The 24,278-nt window shown below is 36.0% G+C and overlaps 3 pseudogenes; 2 read left to right on the top strand and 1 right to left on the bottom strand.

Annotated features, from left to right (window-relative positions):
* The first annotated feature begins 6,429 nt into the window (after positions 1-6,429).
* On the top strand, positions 6,430-8,195 carry LOC145057889 (UDP-glycosyltransferase 73C11 pseudogene; annotated as a pseudogene).
* Positions 8,196-20,048: 11,853 nt separating this feature from the next.
* Positions 20,049-21,858, top strand: LOC145057887 (UDP-glycosyltransferase 73C11 pseudogene; annotated as a pseudogene).
* A 332-nt stretch (positions 21,859-22,190) lies between these two features.
* LOC145057888 (UDP-glycosyltransferase 73E1 pseudogene) lies at positions 22,191-23,932 on the bottom strand (annotated as a pseudogene).
* Positions 23,933-24,278: the final 346 nt, after the last annotated feature.

Raw genomic sequence — 24,278 nt, 5'->3', positions numbered from 1 at the left:
TATAGGGAATAAAACAAGTCTTGGGGCCAATAACCTACATAGCATCAAGCGGGCCCATTGTCAGAACCCATGGAATACTTTGAACACTACATTCTCCCCCTCAAAGTATGGAATGGATGACAAGGCTTCAACTTCCAAAACAAGCATCTAGAAAATAAGAAAGGATCTCGTGACGAGGATTATCAAAAGAGATCCACAAATCTTGATTCTTCAATAGTCTTCAAACCAGGTTCTAGGATATATAAATATGAAGCCAAGCACTGAATTAATGTTTTTAAATTTCATTTTCTAATGTAATTCCAAATATTTTCAAGAAAACCATCCCGCCATAAAAACCCATTTAGAAATTAAGAAACATAATCACTTCCTGTCTATGAAGAACTCCACCTCCAAGTCACAATGAACTTCAAATAAGCTAATGATATAAGCCACCAAAAAATATCATGTAACAATCCAAATTTAAGATTCGTAACGTCACTTGATCGAGAAATCACTAAAATTTAGATATATTCAAAAGCTTTAGAATAGTTCAAAGTGAACTTCTCTGTAAAAGCTTTAGAAGAGTTCAACGAGAACTTCTCTGTAAAAGCTACCTTCATATCGCTACCACAAGCTTCATCAAAAATATTCAAATTTGAAAAGTCACAATCCAATTTCGATTGGCCATATCAAATTCTCCCCCTTTTTATAATAAAAAGCGTGATTATAAAACCTTCAAATGGTCATGAGAATGATCTTGAATCGGATAAACAATTACTGTGCTCCCCCCATGACAAATGGAATAAACAATGACGTTTAAAATCCAAAATAGTCGAAAAAATTTGACGTTATTGTGAAATACGTCCTTCCGAACCGCCAAGACTTGTTGGAATCCATAATATATTGTTCACGAGAAAATATGTTCATGAAAAATAAAAAATTTGTTCATTAGCCCTTTAATTTGTAAACATTTCAAAATATTGGGCTGAAACAGTCACTTTGCTGAAAGTTTGGGGATTTAAATGGTAAAACCGATGGGTTTTAAGCATTACAATATTCCTATGGTGCACATGTAACCCTAATTGCTTTGGATCTAGGTTTTTCTCAAATTATACATGCAAATCAATTTTCCAAAGCAAGAACCCTAATCTAGCATACAATTTTCAGAGTCAATGAACAAACTAGGGTCAGAAGAATAACTTTCTTGTTAACTAGTAGTAACAAGTAATACTTTCCTTGATCTTGACCTTCAAGAGCTTAGTGCCTCAATCATTGCACCTCTAATGGAGTCACGAACACCATAAGCAAAGAATGTGGAGAAGGAGTGGCATAAATCAGCTAGGGTTTCTTCTAAGGAACCAGTGGCCGATTTAATGAGGTTGGGGGGGGGGGGTTCCTTTTATAGTTGAGGCTGCTAGGGTTTTTAGCTGGAAACACATAGACCCCCACATGGTAAGCCTTGGACCCCCACAAGCAACACATGGACCCCCACATGGTAAGCCTTGGACGAAAACTCTGTGGGCTTCCCATAGATTATCGTCCACCCCATACCAATAAGTGAGGGATTATTGGATATCATACAGACAGATGTGTGTGGGCCCTTCAGATGCACTACAAAGGATGCTAACAGCTTCTATGTGACCTTCACCCATGATTATAGAAGATATGGGTATATCTACTTAATCAAGCATACGTCGGAAACCTTTGAAAAGTTCAAAGAGTTTAAGCAAGAAGTGGAGAATCAATTGGGTAGGAAGATAAAGATGCTTAGATTCGATAAGGGTGGTGAGTATCTTAGTATCGAGTTCCACGACTATCTTAAGGAATGTGGAATTGTTTCACAATTGATGCCGCCTAGGACACCGCGACTCAATGGTGTAGCTGAGTGGCGCAATCGAACCTTGTTAGACAAGGTTCGTTCCATGATGAGTTGAGCTTCGTTACCTATCTCATTTTGGGGGTATGCCTTAGAGACTGGCACCCATATCCTTAATCTAGTCTCAAAAAAGAAGGTTTCCAAAACACCTCACGAGATGTGGACAGGGAAGGTTCCCTCATTGGCACATATCAAGGTTTGGGGTTGCAATACTTTCATAAGACGAGAGACTCAACTAAGTCTTATTAGTCTCCTACTTCTATTTCTCAAAATCCTTATCCCAAGAACGTAGGTAGCTTCTCCTAAATCCTTCATAGTGAAACACTTCCCAAGGCGGGACTTACCCTCCTGCAAGGTCGGGATGTCGTTTCCTATGAGTAGTATGTGATCAGCATAAAAAACTAGAAAGCCACCTATACTCCCACTAGCCTTGACATATACACAAGACTCATCCTTGCTTCTCAAAAATGCAAACTCTTTGACTTTCTCATCGAAACAATGATTCCATCTGCGAGATGCTTGCTTTTATCCATAGATGGATTTCTCAAGCTTGCACACTCTATTAGGGTACTTTGCATCTACAAAACCTCTTGGCTGACACATGTAAACATCTTCAGCCAACTTCCCACTGGTAAATAATGGAAGAAAGACGAAACTAGACACCTTTTGCAAGTTGAAATTGTCTCGCTTTCGAATTAACATATGCTAGGTCTCGCAATCGGAATTATGTTATTGGTATTTGGATGCCTTCTGAATGAAAATTGCTTTCGGAATCAATACATCAAAATGAAATCGGAACTCAGTTCATTAATCGGAAAAACACCCATGATCGAAATTGAAGGAGGTAATCGGAGTGGAAGTGTTCGGACTTAGATTTCAGAATTATAACTGGTCTCGGAATCGTAACTCACATCATCGTTTGGAAATCAAATCACCAATCGGAATTGAAATTGAACATATTGCTCGGAATCTGAAGGGTTGACCAGAGTTAACTTGGTATTCGGAATTTTGTTTGATCTTGGAATCGGTCTTCATATTATGAGTGGACTCAGAATCGGAATTCATGTTTCACGAGTCGTTGTTGTGTTCGTTTATCAGAGGATAAATAGGGAAGATAACAACAATTTACGCATTTGGTCCCTATAACTTTAGCAACATGGCCATTTTAGTTCAATTTCCGAAATTGTTACAAATAAAGGGGAAAATGATGCAGTTCTTAACAGTTTCATTTGATCAACGATTGCGAACAAAAACTAACACACAATCCGATTGTGTGACCAACTGAACACAATACTTGACAAACACAAAAATCATCTTCTTCAAATTGTTTTCAGATCAAATACCCATTTACAATCAAATCCATCACCATATTCATTTGTTCTTCACTATGCATCATCTTTATTCTTGATTCGTAACATATGTTGGAACTCACAAAAATCCTAAATCGTCGAATCTCCAAATCATCTTTAACTTCACAGATCGATACAATCAAGAAACAAAATTCGATATTCGATATTGGAACGTGAATGAACAGATTGACTTAGTTTGAACACAAAATCAAATAATAAAATCAAAATTGGTTTTGATAATTGTATCGTTCATAAATTACGACTCAAGAATAGATGAACAAAAGATTTTAAGATACAACAATTACAGATTAGAGATGAGTCGGCATGCTTGATTCAGATCACACGATTTCAATGAACAAGATGCAGGCTAAACCAACGAATAGTAATAGGCAATAATGGGTCAAGAACAAATGAATAAATAGGTATCGGTTAAATGAATAATAATCAGATCCGAAAATAATGAATATAGTGAACAATGGAACTCGTGATTTGGACACAAATGTGGATCTATTGAAAATAACTTAATCAGAAGACTTTGATCTCAAAACAAATCAGATCTAGAAAAATACAAATTAAATGAGAATCAGATTGGAATTACCACGATCAATAGTATCAAACATCATAAATCTCCATGAACAGTAGCTTGAACAAGAATCTTGATTCCAAAACACCAAAATACCAAAAATCTTCAATAATTAGTGTAGAAAATCATCAAATCTAGAACCGATACTTCAAAGATCAATTAGATCTTCAAAGACCCGCTCTGATACCACTTGTTGAGCATCACTACTACTGGTTGATCTAAAATCACTTGGTGTTAGAAAGGGCGCAACCTTACCCATATAGCGCATTCAGCCCTCCACCACCAGGTATTCGATTGCGGCACTCCAGGCCATCGTGCGAGGACTTGGTTGATGCCATTTCTGACCCCAAACAGAGGATTTTGGATTTAACACAAGATTTAAGAAGGTAATCAAACAAAGATTGGTTAGAAATCAATCGATCTAACATGCAGAGTGTAGAATCAATTCACAACAATCAATTGAATCATGTTTTTAATTCAGACTGTGAGAGCGAATAAAAAAAATATAAAAAACACGAGAAAACTGCAATCAATTGGATGAATCCTACTCTGATAGCAAATGAAGTGTGATAGATTTTGTTACGAACACAATTGATCTAAGAAAAACAGTTTAGAACACAAGATGTAAATATAATCTGGTTGGCTCGTATTTAGTCTGGAATAAGTACAAAGTATCGAGAGTGTTTTACAATCAGAAGTGCTCAAAAGTTACCCTCTATTGTAGTACTTACCCTATTTATAGGGTACAACAGACTCGAAAAAAATAAATAAAAGGACTAAACATTTTAGCTTGGAATCTAACAGTGCCTTGTGAATACATAGAGAGTCGAAATCATTTGGATTTCGACTCCTTACAGACCCAGACTATTTCGACTCCTCACTATAACGTTTTGACCCCTACATAAATACATAAGAAATGATCTACTAAACATGATTATTAAGCAAACACATTCGATATTCTAACGCTTCTCACTTCGATTCTTTAAATATTTGCTCCGAGTTAATTATCTACCATCAAAATCATCCCAAAATGGTTTCCCATTGATTATATACCTTTTAACATTGTGCGAGAAGTCCCCAAGGATTGCACACCAATTAGGGTTGTAAAAACGTCTATTTATAGTGTTGTAGGTCGGTGTAACTTCGCGACACGACTGATAAGTGTTTGTGACGCTAACCCTAATTTGGTCACGATTTTTTCATTTCCAAAATCTTTATCCGAGTTTTTTGATTTTATGAAAGGCGATGTATGTCCCCTAAAAGGAGCGACACATCTTTCCGATTTTTGATGTTTTTCTATTTTTGGGTATTTTTCAGCTCCCCCAACTTCAAATTTTTCCTTTTTCTCCAAGCCACGATTTTTCCTATGTTTATTAAATACATAACATTTTAAGTATCTTTTATCTTTAATTATATTAGTTAAGCCCAAATATTAATATAATAACCCAAAATATATGACTAATTTGGATAATATCAACGGGTCGATAATTATGACAATTATCTAGTACCTCTTTGATACCATCTTAATTAACTATACATCACAACACATTATTACAATTATAAATTAATGATGAATGAGTATGAAAAATAAGATGAGATGAGATAGATCCATTTTATTTTGATCATAAAAAAGGAACATTGTCTAATGAACTTATATTTATACATAGACATAGAGATACTCCACACAAACGCCTATATTTAAATTAATATTCATATTTAACCCTAGGGTATCTAATACTTACATCTCCAACCCTTTTATTATTAGTTATTATAAGCATACAATAAAACAAGAAAAAAAAACCAAAACAAACAAACAACAAGAATGAGAAGATAGGTAAGAAAGACTCTCTCTCTTTCATGTGTTAAATTTCATACTTATAGCATTATAGTCAGATCCGACCTTAAGGAGGCTTCAGGTGTGTGGCCGTACAAGGCCGTGTCGTGAAGAGATCGGAATTTGAATAAAGCATTAGTATTTTGCTATCATCGCTAATCCGGAAATTTAGGGGCTTTTTCGTTTTTCAAGGTTCAAACATGGTTCGATTAGTGGTGGATGCAATTACTTTAATTAAACACAAAACTGTCATTTTTTTTTGACTTTCCTAGCAATTCTTTCGGAAATATTTAGGAACCTTTGAGGAATTTCCGAGGAAAACCATTTTCCATAATTTTAGGAAATCTCTCGGAAATGCGTAGGAATTTTCAAGGAAAAAAAGTTCCTAGCAAAATTTGGTATAGTAGTGTCTTTGCTTCGAAATCAATGAATGGGCCCAATTATAGGTTACTATATCTTAATAAAAGAGTTCGGAGAATTTATTAATGTGATTGTGATATATATATATATATATATATATATATATATATATATATATATATATATATGTGTATATCGCACATGATTAAATGATCTTTGCAGAAGTCCTATCAAGGCATCTAAGTTAAGTCCACCCGATGACTCACAAGAAACTTGCATGTGAAAGCTTTCACAAGCACTATTATTGATGTGAGATATTAGAAAAATGCTTTGCCAGTAGCCACTACAGAAAGTTGTAGTTATCTTCGCGTCTTTTTCGAAGACGTTTACATGCTTATGTATACGCTTGCATCATCACTGACTAATGTTATAAAATAAATGGAAGAAAATTTAAATAACATTGAAAAGGGGAAGGGGAAAGAGGATGAATCTTAAATTTAGAATGCAAACACAATTTCGTTAACAAACCTAGATTTCAGACTCTATCATACCAGCCACACTGTAAAATGGCATTAGAAGAACCACATGACACCCAACTTCACTTTCTTGTTATACCCTTAATGTCTCCAGGCCACTATATTCCCACCATTGACATGGCCAAACTACTAGCTCAACATGGTGTTAGAGTCACCATAGTCACAACGCCAGTTAATTCCATCAGGTTCGGATCAATCCTTGATCAAGCAATCCAATCAGGCCTTCCCATCCGTTATCTGGAATTCCCACTTCCAACTGCAGAGTTTGGGTTACCAGAAGGTTGTGAAAGCTTGGATGAGGTTCCTAGTATGGACATGGGAAGTAAACTTTTCCTTGCCCATAGTTCTCTGCAACAACAAGTCGAACAATATATTGAAAACCTGAATCCAAGGCCAAGTTGCATACTATCCGGCACATTTCTCCTATGGACAGCTGAAACAGCAAAAAAGTTTCAGATTCCAAGGATTATATTCGATGGAATGAATTGCTTCACACAGATGTGTAACCATGTTTTGTACCTCACCAAGGTATATGAAAGTGTGGATGAGGAAGAGTCATTTGTTTTACCCGGTTTGCCTGATCGAATTGAACTAAAAAGATCCCAACTATCTTTTGCATTCAACCCTGGCTCAAAAGACGTGACAGATTTTGTTGAAAAAGTTCGGGTATCGGAATCTGAAGCATTTGGAGTAGTTATAAACAGTGTTCGGGAGTTGGAACAAGGATATGCTGATGAATATCAGCAAATCAAAGAAGATAAAGTTTGGTGTGTAGGTCCATTATCCCTATGCCATAAAGATGTATCAGAGAAGGCCCTGAGAGGTAACAAGCCCTCCATTAATGAAACCGAATGCTTGAATTGGCTAGATTCTCAAGATAATGGCTCGGTGATCTATGCATGTCTAGGAAGTATTAGTCGTATTGAGCCTGACCAACTAGTCAAGCTTGCTTTGGCTCTAGAATCATCTAACAGACCATTTATTTGGGTCGTTCGGGCGGGCCCCAAGACACCAAAGATAGAAAAATGGATAGATGAAGAGGGGTTTGAAGAGAGAACCAAAGATCGAGGTCTATTGATCCGTGGGTGGGCTCCACAGCTGGTGATCCTATCCCACCCTGCCGTAGGAGGGTTCTTGACTCACTGTGGATGGAATTCAACTCTAGAAGGTGTGTGTGCTGGTGTTCCCATGATGACATGGCCTCAGTTTCAGGAGCAGTTCTATAATGAGAAGTTAGTTGTACAAGTGTTGAGGATTGGAGTTAGTGTTGGTGCTCAAAACGTGGTGCATTGGGGTGAAGAAGAGAAGTCCGGAGTGCAAGTAAAGAGTGAGGAATTGAGGAAGGCTATAGAGATTGTGATGGAAAAAGGGAATAAAGAAGGAGAAGAGAGAAGAAAGAGAGCTAAAGAACTTAGTAAGATCGCACATAAAGCAATAGAAGAGGGAGGATCTTCTCACTGCAATATGAGACGACTTATTGAAGATGTTAGGAAATTAAGCTAAGAATGTGTTCAATCCTAGATATTCGATTTTTGTATTTTGTTCTGTCTGTGATCTATGTTATTATCTGCATTTAAATCGTGCTGATAACATGAAGAATAATCTACCTTTTTCATTTGGTAGTAGAGTATGTGTATTGATTCGGTGGTATCAAATATAGATTATAGCTTTTATGCTATAGCTCAATTTGAAATATATTGTATAAATAGGGCACACATTCAACTCTCATAAACTGATTATCATATTTCTATGTTATATCACAGTAAATGGTCTTTGTATATGTTGCATTTCTTACTTAAAAAGTGTGACCGTTTGGAAAAAAAAAAAAGAATCTAACTTTAACTGTTGCTCCAAGACTCGCCCATACAATTTTAAAGTAGAATATAGTATACAATAGGAAAACCCACCACATATCTCGATCTTTGGTCATGTGACAAGTGGCCTTGGATTATGACTCCTAATGATGTAAGAGCTTAGGTAAGAAGCGTTGGACCTATGTGAATGGATCATGTGTTATTGTTTTGTTTGTACTTTGTTTTGTTTAAATCACAAAGTAGTCTAATTGTCTTTAACGGAAAATTAATATGAAATACAAGTTACAATAATGCATCTGAAACATTATCTTTACGTTCTTTGTGTTATAAAAAGAGCAACATGGTTGAACCACAAAGAAAAACAACAATAGATATGACCAAAGGTTTCAATCAACAAGAGTCATTCTAATGGTACTATTTAGCGTTACAAGGCATGCCTTATTGCCAAAGGTTTCAATCAACAAGAGGTCATCGATTTTTTAGACACTTATTCCTGTAAGTCCAAAAAATTGTAAGTCCCAAAAATTGTTTGACGTATCAATCCGATCCACTTAATGGTGCGGAATCCCAATAAAGTGGATGATGCAAGATAGAAAAGGAGAAAAAGAAGAAGAATTGGATGAATCTTCAATGTATTAATGATATGAATGATGTTCCGTTACATAAGATTCAAACATACACACTTCTTCTCTCTAATTTCTCTCTCTAGAACCCCTCTCCTTACAATATGGCTTCTCTCCTCACTAATGCTTGACCGAAAACGTCCCACCCTTGGTTCTTGTCTCCTAAAACATGTCTTTCTATATATACCTATGGACATAAGGCCAACGCCCAAACCCTATAACCAGACCAAAATCCCATGAGTTTTCGGTCCAAGCTACAAATAAAGCGAATAATATTTTTGCCCAAGACTAAAAACAATAAATGCTTAGAAAAGCAAAGTATAAACCAGTTTTTAGACCCAAAAATCTCCCCCTTGGTTTATAGTTTTCTTTTCTTATGACCCAACAAACTCCCCCTAAAATTGTAGCTTGTTTTTCTTGTCAATCTTCACTTTGAGCTTGGGTTCAACATTAATCTTCAATTTCTTCACGACTTCAGGATGAACATATGAATCATCTATATGAATAACTTCATCTTGAAAAGTTGGGAATTTCTTCAAAATTTTGGCTTTGAATGCACGTTGGGTGTGGAGGCTTCATGTAAGGATTCTTTAAAATCAACACTTTCAGCTTGAGAATCTTCAGAGAGAATAACAGAGAACGAATCTTCTGGATCACTTCAGCAGGTACATAGATAGCAGCAAATTGATTGAGAAGGCTTCAATGCAATATGTCACATAATCTTGAAGTGAAGCTTCACCTTGCTTCTGAGGTTTAAAGATTGAATGTTGAAAAATAATCTTCATTTCTTGTTCCTTCGAATGAGAATTCTTCAATGATCATTGTTGCGCCTTGAAAAGTAACAAAAGACTAAAAAGTCCATGTGGATCAAAGAGTTATGAAAAGTCCATCTCACCACAGTTGCTTCAAGGATGTAACCTTGGCTCATAAAGTTTTAATACAGTCTCCTTGAGTCTCTTCTTCCTTTGAGTTCCCTGATTCGCTTTTCAAGACAACCGGAACTTTGAAATAAAAACAAAACTAAAAAAACTTAGCACACAATATTTTTGGATTTTTCATATTTCCTGGAAAAGTAAAACAGAAACAAAAATATTTTTGGATTTTTTATTTTTCTAAAAAAGAAATAACACTATTTTTGGATTTTTAATTATCTGATTTTTGTTTGATTTTTAAAATTTTTAATTTTCCCCCTTAAATTTGTGCATAGAGGAAAACTATGAACAAATTTAACAAAAACAAAAATAATAGCTAAGTTTAAGACTGATTTGGGATCAAGGTTGTAAGGCAATTCAATATCATTTATGAGCACACACCTGCATGTTTAGATATGCTCAATCACCGGTATTGTGATCCACTTAAACACAAAGGATATTGAAAAATTGACAGATTATAAGTGACAAGACATTTTGATCTATATTCCTAAATGGACCATTTGGCTGATGACGACCAAGGATATTGTTGTCCACTTAAATTCAACAGCAAGATCTATAGACAACCTATTAAATGACTCACTTTTAGATGTACTAGAACATGTTTTGTAACAACCCGATATTTTGAGATGATAAAATGTAACGCCAGTCAAATTTAAGCCAAAAATTAACTTTCCTAAAATCATATTTGGGTTAAATGAAGTGGTAGGACTCGTATCAAGGTTTTCGTACATATAAAGAACACTAAAATCCGAGTTATAACGAAGAAGTTATGACCAATCAAAAATTCACGGCGAGAACCGGCAACGCTGGTAGACGTAAAACGCAAAGTTTCGATACAATAAGTTTTAGCCTGAGGTATCTAAACGAAAGTCGTAGATTACGTTAAACCGTGATCATGCATAAAAAGAACGCCCAAATCTGACTTCGTATGAGTAAGTTATGATTTTCCGAAGTTTCTAACCTAGCAGTAGACAGCTAAAAACTCGAAACAGAGATCGAGCGATATTTAGCCGACACAACCTAAACGAAAGTTGGAGAGCCTGACAATAGGAGTATAACAATAAAAAGTCTGACGAAAATGGACGTCGGATAAAGAAGTTACGGATTTTTAACGAAGTTATCGTGTCCCGACCTATTATTTAAAATATAATTAAAAATAAAGTCAAAATTAGCCGATGGAGTCTAAATGAAAGTTGTAGAGTATTTTCTCACCTTCGCGTGGATATAAAGAACGTCAAAAACGAAGCTCGTATGCGAAAGTTACGCATTTTAGAAGTTCTTGGCACGCACTTCAAAGTCTTATCCGAAGGAGTACGCCCTGCATACTCGGATACAAGGCTCCGGATCAGCCACGTCGACTAGAACTTTGCCCGAGGATGCGGTAAGCAGTGACGCAAATGAACGCCCCGCGTACCCTCGGAGTACGCCCCGCGTATCGAGGACCTCCAGCCTCTATAAATAGATTGCGAAGGTGCCGGCTATTTTCACACAAATGCTTCAATTCTCTCTCATTTTCGCCTCGTTTTTCGTGCCGACAACATCCCGACTTCCCGGTTTCATATCCAAGCCCCGACGAAAGTCCGAAGCCCCGAGATTCCCGAAAATCTCGTCATTTTCCGGTCGAGGTGCCGCCCGGGAAAATCTCGTTTTCTTCAAATCACACGCCTTCATCGGTGAGTTCATACCCCTAAAATCTACATTTTTATCAATATTGTTTTAATATACACTTTTGAGGGGGGGAATACAAGTAAACACACGATTTTTATCATGTGTAACTCAAAGATTCACTAAATACTCATTTTTATCAAGTAAATCATATGTGATTCACAACCATTATGTGGAATCTTTCATACGGAAAACATAACACGATATCGTCTGATATATATCGAAATTAAATATGTTGTTATACTTATACGAATCAAACAGTTTATTTATACCTCGAGTTCAAGTGTTCATTATGTCACCACAAAAAGTTACACATTTCATAACAAGTGAGCATTACACTAGGGTTACTATACAAATGAAACGAACTTTTGGAAAAACTATAATAGTTTACGACAAACATTTATACATGTTAAAAACTCTTTATCAAACTGTCTTACATACCTTATGATTCTTTTCAAACGCTGTTAGAATCATGTTTCTAACAAAAGTCTTCTTATATTTAAAACTGTTCTTATCAAACAAACTGCTTTCAAATCATTTTATAAACTGACATCAAGTCATCATTTCTTATTTATTAAACTTTTCAAAGGTTTTACAAAACTTCTTTTATATTTTTTTGCTTGCCTATATATGTATACTTATATAAGTAATGTTTGAAGGACTTAGGACGGCTAGCTCGCTTTATTTCCTTTTCCTCGTTGGGATGTGGCCTTAGGGCATCGGTTATTCATCCGAATGTCGTCTAAATATTAGTTATATATATATATATATATATATATATATATATATATATATATATATATATATATATATATATATATATATATGTACATATATAGACATAAAAGTTTCCGTCAGTTCGTTCAGTACCTTTGAGTAGCAAAGGCATATTTCGAATTATACACACACATTATCAATAACTATAATAGGTATAGTTAAGACATACTATTTACCATTCCAAGTACCAGGAGTTATACAAGATTCAGTCTATTCATGAGTCAATACAAATACATTACATACTATGCGAAGAGATACAATTATATACGATTAAAAAGGCATACAATCTTAAGACATACAATTACAGAAGTATACAACTTCAAGACATACCATATTAAGGAATACAATTACATGAGATAGTATACTAGATATTCATAACATTTTATATACTACAAGTACCATATCAAGAAGGTATATTCATATACAAAACAAAATGGACTTTCATATGTAAATCTATTTAATACTAAGAATTGTGAGACATTTCAGCTTCACGTACGTTCGAGTATGCATTTTAAGTCCTGTATTATATACCATAATCCCTTGGAGGGGGAGCGTGATACTTGTGTATAGATCTATACGGGATTGACAATCCCGCACCTAAACTGTTAGCTACAGTTAGACCGGCAGGTCTGGGGTGACAAATGTCATAACATTCCAACACCTGAAGAACGTTGTTACAGGCCATCAGTGTCAATAGTATGGTTATAAAACTCACATGGAGTATTAAAAACACGTTGATTTACGGATTTATCATATACCTTAACAGTTATAATTGTACACAAATCTACTATTTTAGACATGAAAAACATCATGGTAGTACATCTTTGGGTCTTTTAAACTACCACCCACTTATAAACAAATATTGGATTTCTGAAGCAATCATTCAAAACAGTTAAGTCTTGGTAGAAGACTACAATTTATACTAGTAGAAAACATGGGATTTTCTAAGGTTTTCAAACGTTTACAATTACTTGCAAACATGTTCGTTGGTACAAACTTTCCTTCATACATTTACAGGTTTTCTTTACAGCTTTACAAATCAAAGTCACATAAGTACTTATGAACTCACCAGCATTATTGCTGATACTCGCTTTCAAAATAACTTGTATTCCCAGGATACGGATAGACAGGTACGACCACCAGGTTCTGTGAAGACGGAGAAATCAAGACTCGTCTTTTATTTTTGAATATTCATTTTGTAGAATTATACTATGAAAGAACTCAAATGTAATTAAAATTATACTATTTATGCAATGGATGATGTTGTTGCTTTGTTTACTACTTTGCATTGTTGTGATACATTACATGACGTCCTCCGCCCCAGAACGTTTCCGCCGTTCTCGGTTTTGGGGTGTGACTCGTTCCCCACTTCATGACATACCCCGGTAATCAAGAACTTCTAAAGAACTCTTTACTTAGGGTGAGTAGACAATCATTAGAAAGAAGTTAGATATAGAAGTGCATATGTTGTATCCCAGGTCGGATGTCTTCCAATCACGCAGAGGGAACAACATATGACTAACATAGATAGAGGGTTAGAGAAATAGTAGGGTGCATATGTTGTGTCCCATTTCGGATCTTCCGATCACGCAGAGGTAATAACATATGGCTAACAGATAGAAAGAATTGCATAGATAAGAAGATGTATAGAAATAGAGTTGCATATGTTGCATTCTAGGTCGGATATGTTCAAATCACACAGAGGAGGAAACATATGATTGACAGATAGAAAGCAAGAAAATAATTTCCTACGGACCTACTTTATTAGAACCCCCCAGTCGTCCTATCAGAACTGGAATTAAGGATATAAGTCCGTACACCGAGGAAATGTTGAACCACAATTCTAAATACATATGACCTTTAGTGTATCATGCAGGTTCCCATGTTTATCTCACTGCTCAATCTACCCGAGCGCTGTATGGTCAGTCCAAATGAGACTATCTAAGTTCATATTGTCTAGTCCTTTCATTGTCAATCAATGTCTAGTCCTTTTGAATCCTTTGTGCCTACCAGCACATTGAACACAGAGTCTAGACAATTTGGCTTCAGTGCATAACACAAATTTCATATTGCACTTTAGCACTAGACTTCATATCACTTCTCAAACAATACCTACAAAAGAAAAACTATAAGAAAATAAAAGATTGTCTTCAAAACGAATCATTTTAAGAAAAACTCAGGAGTATCGAGAAGAAAACTCAAACCGTAATTCACCAATGGAAATTGCAACCAGATGATCTGAGAGCAGCACACATATTTCAATCTCAGAATAGATCCAAAAATTCTTCACATCGTTAAGCACAAACCCCATTTGTGATCCTTTCCTTTTTTCCCTTCTCACAAAAGACACATACTGTCAAACATAGTTATGAATGTTGTACCGTTGAGAGATGTCCCTTATCATGTGCTTGGAACAACTACTATCAACAAAACGAAATCTGATGATATGTGTACATAGCTGCTCCAGCACATAGTGCGAGATTAGTAGGTCTTACAAATCCAGTCCATTTTGAAACTGGGTTGACCTTTGTCATCAACGCAAGGTACTCTCTCCCATGACATATCATGCTTATCACAAACTGAGGATGAAGAAATATTAGAATCATTTAAAGATTTGAGAGAATGAACCTTTGATACCCATTTGTAGTCAGGCTTAACCCAATTATTGTTCGATCGATTGGGTGTCATATCGCATGCCTTCGAACTCGAAGCCGATCGTTGAGAGCACTTTGAACTAACCGGTCTTGGTTTCACTGGAGTATCTCTTGAATTTAGCCTTTTGTCAAACATTCCCTTCTTGACTTTGGGAGTTTGATTCTTGGCCATTTTCGTGTTCTAGTCGCCATTGTTTGAACGTGGCCTTGAAGGGTTTCTTTTGAAAAATCTCCCTCTTTGTGCATTTTGCCATCCTTGAGCATAGTAGGGAACATATGCACGATTTGAACAATTTCTGGCAATGTGTCCAGGCGTTCCACAGTGAAAACATGTCTTTTTCTTCATGTAGGAGTTGTTTCTTCCTGCCCCTGGTGGCGTGCCCTTTCCTCATTTCTTATTAATCTCGTATACACACATACAGCAAGCCGTCCTGTTTCACTTGTTTTGGTGGCCTGTATTTACCAACAGCAGGTTGATTAGAAGTAACTGAGTTAGAAGCACAAGATTAAGAGTTTAAGGAGATATTTGTTTAACAATCAATAGAATCAACAGAATTGGAATTAATTTTGTTCTCCTTGTCCTCCTCTTCCACTACTTTACCTGCACATGAAGTAGAATTATTAGCAACACCCTCAGTAATTTGGCCTGATTGTTCAGTCTTAACTAAAACTGGTTCAGGGATTTGGCCACACCGAGTAGGTGTCTCTTCCTTAATGATTTCAAGGGGTGGGGTATAGTTATCATTGAAGGGAGGTGGAATACTAGGATACCCTAGACCCTTAGATTGATTATCTTTAAATGTTAATTGTTTTTCAATCATCAATGCAACTACCTCACTCGACACATCAAATTTCTTAAAGGTAAAATCCGCATCTTTATATTTAGCTTTTAATGCATCAAGTTCGGCAGTCAAGTTAGTAAGCTGTTCCTTAACATATTTATAGTTCACACATTTGTTGCTATATTCCTCTTGAAGTTTTCGGAAGTCCTTGATTTTGGCGTGTAATTGAGATTTTAAGGGTTTTGGGGCCTTCCTAAGTGTATATCCTTCATATTTAAGGTCCTCATTTTCACTCTTTAATATATCGATTTGATCACGAAGAAACTTAATTGTAGCTTCACAAGATTGAGAACATGAAGTTTCATTACCCTTGGTGTTTGAGGATAGGAGTGTTCATTTGGATGGATCGGTTTAATCCGATCCAATCAAGTGAATCCAAATTAATTTCGTTTTTCAAAACGTAGATCCAAATAGTCCAAACTAAATTCAAATCCGATCCGATCCAACCAAATTATAATTCGGTTGGATCGGTGTTTTACAATTTGGTTTTCAAGAATCAAGACATTTCAACAAATATATAACTTTAGTATTAACTTACTCTATAATATAAACTAAAAAATATTGTTTAATTAGTTGTGAACTAAAACTTATAAATAACTATCAAGAAAAATATATTATAGTTTACTACTTTATAGACAAATTTTTTTTGATAAGAAGTACATATTAAAGTATTATAATAGATGAAAAATTTTAATATATTAAAAGAATAATTTAGTAAGTTTATAATTTATTAAAGATATATATTAAAAAGAACAAAATAATAAATTGTAATTCGGTTTTTTTGACTATTCGGTTTTTATTTTATAAACCAAAACCAATCCGAAATCCAAAATAATAATTCGGTTTTGCTAAAAACCAATCCAAAAATCCAAATATCCGAACCACATAGTCCGATCCAAATTGTCCAATTGGACAATTCGGTTTTATCCAAAGAGTGAACAGTCCTAATTGAGGAACTCATTGTTTACCAAAAATACCCTTTGACTATAAACCTTAAAAGTCAACCTTAAAAGTCAAATTTAAAAAGTCAAACTTGAAAAGTCAAATCGAAAAGCCAAATGTGAATTTTTGAAAGTTAAACGAAAAAGTCAAAGTTTAAAGTCAAAGGTCAAACTTGGAAGTCAAAGTCAATTTTTAAGGTCAAAAGTCAAATTAGGAAGTCAAAAATTAGAAGTCAAAGCTTTGGGCCGAAAATGAAACTTTAAAATTCGAAAAATTGATTTTTGGGCCAAAAATGTCAAAATTCCAAAATTAAGGCCGAAAATGCAAGGCTACTTGAACTAAACCGGGAAGACTCGCACCAGCCGAAAACGAAGTTGCTGACCGAAAACTTGTGAGACTGCTGACCGAATACGTGCGCAACCGAAAACTGTCCTAAGCCGAAAACGTCCGAGGCCCGCTCCACCACAAACTCTCTTTCGGTTGTAAACACTTTGGACCGCAAACCGCAGAAAGCTTCCGACCGCAAACCCCTAGCAAACCCTAGTTGCTGACCGAAAACCGCTGCCACGCCCTTGTTGGTTACGACCAAAAAACGTGATTTTTCACCTTTTTAGCTCCAAAACTCGATCAAAAACTCATTTTTATGAAGAACACGAAGAACAAACCCCTAATATTTTGTCCGAAACCATCCAGAAATGCCAAATCCTTCAAGAAAAAAAATCAAAAAACGCTCAGGATCTTGCTAATTTAATTGATACGATCCAAGCTCTGATACCAACTTTAAGTCTCCAAAATTGCTTGACGTATCAATCCGATCCACTTGATGGTGCGGAATCCCAATTAAGTGGATGATGCAAGATAGAAATAGAGAAGAAGAAGAAGAAGAAGAAGAAGAAGAACTTGATGAATCTTCAATGTATTAATGATATGAATGATGTTCCGTTACATAAGATTCACACACACATACACTTTTTCTCTCTAGTTTCTCTCTCTAGAACTCCCATCCTTACAATATGGCTTCCCTCCTCACTAATGCTTGACCGAAAACGTCCCACCCTTGGTTCTTGTCTTCTAAAACATGCCTTTTACTCCAATATATACCTATGGATCTAAGGCCAAGGCCCAAACCCAATACCCAAACCGAAATCCCATGAGTTTTCGGTCCAAGCTACAAATAAACCCAATAATATTTTCTCTCAAGACTAAAAACAATAAATGTTTAGAAAAGCAAAGTATAAACAAATTTTTAGACCCAACAATTCCTCTATAGCTAAACTCATTGGTATCAAGGTTTTGCTTGCTTTAGGTGATCAACATTCTTGGTCTCTTATTCAATTGGATGTGAATAATGCTTTACTTAATGGGGCATTGGATGAAGAGGTTTACATGAAGTTACCGTAACAATATATTTGTAATTCTCCCACTTCAAAAGATAAACCACTTTTATGCAACTTGGAGAAATCTTTCATGGCTTAAGGCAGGCATCTCATCAATGGTATGCCACTTTTTCTTCATATCTACTTTCACAAGGATTTACACAACCGAAATCAAATTATTCATTATTTTATAAGGGTAAAGGATCATCTTATGTAGCTTTGTTAGTCTACGTGGATGATATTATGTTAACATGTGCTTATATTCATGAAATTAAGTATTCAGCAGACTTTAAGCAACAAATTCAAGCTTAAGGATTTAGGAAAGTTACAACATTTCTTGGGTCTTTAAATTACTAGATCATCATATTGGCATTTACATTTCTCAACGACAATATGTTCTCAATCTTTTAGAAGAAATTGGCATGGTAGCTGCAAAACCAGTCAATCATCCAATTTGATCCTACTTGTAAAACATTGAATTTCAATGGGGCACCTTTAACAAATACTTCTCAATACATACGATTAGTTGGACGATTAATGTACTTAATTATAACAAGACTAGACATTACATATGCAGTAAATAAGCTAAGTCAGTTTGTAGGACCCTGGTCAAGGATTGTTTTTGTCGTCCGAACCTTCTTTAAAGATCACATCCTTTTCTGATTCAGACCGGACAAGATGTCCTGATGCTAGAAGATTTGTTTCTGGTTTTTGTGTATTTCTAGGAGAATCAATGATTTCTTGGAAATTAGAGAAACATTCCATTGTTTCAATATCTTCCACCGTAGTTGAGTACCGAGCCATTGTTGTTGCTACAACCGTGATTATTTGGCTTCAACATCTGTTAAGGAATTTCAATATTCATATTCATCAACCCATTCTGGTTTTTTGTGATAATGAATCGGCAGTCAAGCTCGCATCTAACCAACCTTTCATAAATGTATGAAACACATCGAGCTTGATTGTCACTTTATTCAAGACAAAGATTTTTGGAAAATACAACCAAGCTCATGCATATACCCACAACACACCAATTGGCCGACAGATTTACTAAACCATTACTTGACATAAGATGCTACCTATAATGACGAAGATAGTTTTAAAAAACATCTTCCAAAGTCTATCTTGAGGGGGGAACATTACTGTTATATTTATGTTATTATACTTTATCACAATTAATTTAGTAGTTTGGTTAAACAGTTAACTTAATCATTGGTGTTAATTTGTTAGGTGTATGATAGCTAGAAGAGTGTAGTATAAGTTGTAATATAAATGTTTGCTTTGTAAGAAAGTCAAAGAATGAAAATACAATGAAATTTTCTTCCATTTTCTTTTCTCTAAAAACGAACAGAAGATGAAAATAATTATGAGAAAATTACTTAATCTCCAAGTATCTTATTGAACCAAATCTGAAAAACTGAATGAAAAACATAAGAAACAATATCCTATTTATACTAGACGGATTGAAATCCTTCTCCAATACAAAAACATAAATAAATGGAAACTTTCCTAAATGCCCCTGGAAAAATGTTTATTTGTAAATTATCTAACCTAGGGAGTATCAATAGGTTGAGCTATACTTAAAGATTATCTACTAGTTCTTCCTATATTTTGTTCCTACTTAATATACTCCTATAAAATAATGACAAGTGAAATCCACTAATTATCTTTCTTATTTTTTTTTTTCTTGATTTTGACACTTGTCATGTTCTAGTGAGTAGTAAGATTAGTAAAGAATGATATTTGATTTCTCATTGGATTATTAACGACTCTTCTAGACTCTATTGGTAATTGCCGCGAGATACAAGAAATACGCTTTCCTGCCTTGACAAAGTTGTAATTATCTACACCTTCTCCACAGAAGTAGAGATGCTTATGTGCATGCTTGCATCATCACATATTTATCTAATAAAATAAAATTAAGGGCATAAGATTAATAGCATTAAAAAAAGGGAGGGGAAAGAGAAAGATCATGCATTTATATTTACAATTCATACACCATTCCCTTATCAAACCTTGATTCAGTTTCTCCATCATACCAGCCAGACTCTCAAATGGCTTTAGAGAAACCACAAGACAACCAACTTCAGTTTCTTATCATACCCTTAATGTCACCAGGCCACTATATTCCCACCATTGACATGGCCAAGTTACTAGCTCAACATGGTGTTAAAGTCACCATAGTTACCACCCCAGTCAATGCCCTCAGATTTGGGTCAATCCTTGATCAAGCAGTCCAATCAGGTCTTCCCATCTGTTTTCTGGAATTCCCACTTCCATCTACAGAGTTTGGCTTACCAGAGGGTTGTGAAAGCTTGGATGATCTTCCAAATTTGGGCTTAGCCAAAGAACTTTTCCTTGCCCAAAGTTCACTACAACAACAAGTGGAACAATACATTGAAAACTCTGAGCCTAAGCCAAGTTGCATACTATCCGGGACATTTCTCCAGTGGCCAGCTGAAACAGCAAAAAAGTTTCAGATTCCAAGGATTATATTCGATGGAATGAATTGCTTCACACAGATGATTAACCACGTTTTGTACCTCACCAAGGTATATGAAAGTGTGGGTGAGTCAGAGTCGTTTGTTTTACCCGGTTTGCCTGATCGAATTGAACTAACAAGATCCCAACTATCTTTTGCATTCAATTCCTCCGGCTCCAAAGAAGTGAAAGAATTCCATGAAAAAGTTCGGGTATCTGAATCCGAAGCATATGGAGTAATCATAAACAGTTTTCAGGAGTTGGAACAAGGATACGCTGATGAATATCAGAAAATCAAAGAAGATAAAGTTTGGTGTGTAGGACCATCATCGTTATGCTATAAGGACGTATCAGAGAAGGCCCTGAGAGGTAACAAACCCTCCATTAACAAGAACGAATGCCTGAAGTGGCTAGATTCTAAAGATAATGCTTCGGTGATCTATGCATGTCTAGGAAGTATTAGTCGTATGGAGCCTGACCAGCTAGTCGAGCTTGCTTTAGCTCTAGAATCTTCTAACAGACCATTTATTTTGGTCGTTCGAGCAGGCCACAAGACTCCGAAGATAGAAAAATGGATAGAAGAAGAAGGGTTTGAAGAGAGAACCAAAGATCGAGGTCTATTGATCCGTGGGTGGGCTCCACAGCTGTTGGTTCTATCCCACCCTGCAATTGGAGGGTTCTTGACTCATTGTGGGTGGAATTCAACTCTTGAAGGGGTATGTGCTGGTGTTCCCATGGTGACATGGCCTCAGTTTCAGGAGCAGTTCTATAATGAGAAGTTAGTTGTACAAGTGTTGAGGATTGGAGTTAGTGTTGGTGCTCAAAGTGTGGTGCATTGGGGTGAAGAAGAAAAGTCTGGAGTGCAAATAAAGAGTGAGGAATTGAAGAAGGCTATAGAGATGGTGATGGAAGAAGGGAAAGAAGGAGAAGAGAGAAGAAAGAGAGCTAAAGAACTTGGTAAGATGGCACATAAAGCAATAGAAGAGGGAGGATCTTCTCACCAGAATATGAGAAGACTAATTGAAGATATCAGGAACCAATCGAGTACTAGGAATTCAAGCTAAGAAGATCAAGTTCAATCCGATTTATTGGAGCTTTTTCTATTGTTATATCAATGATCTTTAATTTTCGCCACGTTAAATTTTAATTGATATGCCTTTTCATTTGGTAGTAGCTAGAATATGTGTATTGATTGACTAGTTTCAAATATATTTTTAGTTTTAATTTAAGGTAAATATGAATGTTAAATTCACAATATATAAATAGGTGACAACTTTAATATATCTTGGTAAATGGTTGCATTTCAGCTAGCCGAGAAAACTGTGGCCATTTGGTATAAAGAATCTAACTTTACCTACTGCTCTAAGACTTGGCCCATTAATTTAATTTAATTAAAAAACAAAACCACCACATATCTTGATCCTTGGTCACGTGGCATGTGGCCTTTGATTATGACTCCTAATGATGTAAGAGCTTAGGTAAGAAGATTTGGATTTATGTGACAGGATTATGATTTCTAATTGTCTTGAAAGAAAATTAATTTGAAAAACGTAACAAAACCCAATAATTCATGTGAAACATTGTATGTTACTAATTATTTATTCATTGTAGTATCTTGAACAAACTACAAATTTTGCAACCAAAACATAACCTTTCAAAATAAGAATCATCAAATAAATGTTGATAAATCACTAGCTACCAATTCTTGCAACTTAACCTGCCAATCCCTTATTCATGTGTACAATAATATCTTCAATGAACAATTTTAAATTTAGCTGAGATGATCCTCCATCTTCTAACGCCTTTTCAGCCACCCCCCTGAAATACTTAGCCTTTTCTCTTCTCTCTTGTCCTTCAATACCTTCATCCATTACTATCCTCACAGCCTTACACACATCCTCCCTTTTCACTTGTACCAAATCTGAATCTTCCTCTCCTAAATGCATCACTGATTCAGCCCCAACACCGACACCAGTCCCCACTACATCCACAGCCACCCTCTCGTTAAAGAACTGTTCAGCGAATTGAGGCCACGTAATCATCGGTACACCCGCACAAATCCCTTCTATAGTCGAATTCCAACCACAGTGAGTCAAGAATGCTCCTAATGAAGGATGCGATAGTATGAGAACTTGAGGGGCCCACCCATGGATCAAAACACCTCTTCCTTTCACTCTCTCTTCAAACCCATCTTCCTCCAACCATTTCTCTATCTCTTCCGTTCGACTCCCTCCTTTCACCACTAAAATAAACGGGGATTTTGACTCTTCTAATCCTACAGCCAGTTCGATAAACTGTGGTGGTGTGAGTCGTGTTAGGCTCCCTAAACACACGTAAACTACACTCCCTAGTTTCTGACCATCGAGCCATGTGATGCACTCGTGGTTCGTGATTGAACCATTGGTTCCACGTTGCGCTTTGTCCAAATCATTCTTGTTAGATTGTGAAAACGGACCTATACACCAAACTCTTTGCTTCACTTTTCGATATTCATCTATGTATCTTGTTTCCAGTTCTTCAAAAGTGTTTATAACTGTCCCATACGCTCCTATTTCAGCTGCTCTTATCTTCTCACGAACACTCTTCAGTTCCTTCGCCTTTGCACTCTTCCCCGGATTGAACAAGCCCGGAAGCTGGGATTTTGTCATGGTTATCTTATCAGGTAAACCCGGCAACAAAATCGGGTCAAAATCGCCGACATGTTCATGAACCTTTGAAGCGCATAGATTATGAGTAGCTAACTGAGTGAAACAACTCATTCCATCGAAAATAACCCATGGAATCTGAAACTTTTTTGCAACATCTGATGTCCAAGCTAAATGTTTATCAGAAATGATACAACTTGGTCTTGGTTTAAGCTCGTTAAACACTTCTTCTAATGGTTCTTGAAGTTTAGCACTTGCATCGAAAAAGTTTTTGGAGAGATTGAATGTGGGGAGATCGTCTACACTTTCGCATCCTTCTGGTAATCCATATTCTGAAGCGGGGAATTGGAGTTCCAGGATCCGGATAGGGTGGCCGGACGCCACAGCACGGTGGAGCACCGACCCAAACCTGGTGGCATTACGGGGTGTGATGACGATGGTGACTGTGGCAGAGTGTTGTGCTATGAGTTTGGCCATGTCCACCATTGGAATGAGGTGACCTGGGCACATTAATGGTATCATAAGAAAATGAACATTGGAAGCCATTTTAGTGTATCGAGTATGATATTCTTTGTGGCTATATATTATGGTATTATTTCTAGTAGTGATGATGTTATATAAGAAGTTAGAAGAGTGATCTACAATATCCGTTTAAAAACTTTTAAGTGTCCTTTTCTGCAATGAATTCTGACAGGTGTTGGGTGTTTTCATGTGATTAATTAACTTTTTCTTTGGATTTGGCCTCTTCTCGAAACCTAAGAAATACTACAAAACATGCCAGATTTGACCATCGTCGTTGATTTGGATTGTGACATTTTATGAATTAAACTTGTTTTTGAACTCTTAAGAATGAGCTGGTAAAAAAACGAAAATGCTAATTATTTGTAAGTAGGTCATTTGAGCAAATATTGGAAACAGTTTTTCTTTTTCTTTTTATTGGAGAGTAAGTGGAAGATTACGTACAAGAAGTCCCATCTATATCTTTACGATTCCGAAGTGTGCTTCGGTTG

Source organism: Lactuca serriola, chromosome 6 (assembly GCF_051521515.1).
Source record: "Lactuca serriola cultivar US96UC23 chromosome 6, Lser_US96UC23_V15, whole genome shotgun sequence".
NCBI classification, from domain to species: domain Eukaryota; kingdom Viridiplantae; phylum Streptophyta; class Magnoliopsida; order Asterales; family Asteraceae; genus Lactuca; species Lactuca serriola.
This window is presented reverse-complemented; position numbering and strand designations above follow the sequence as displayed.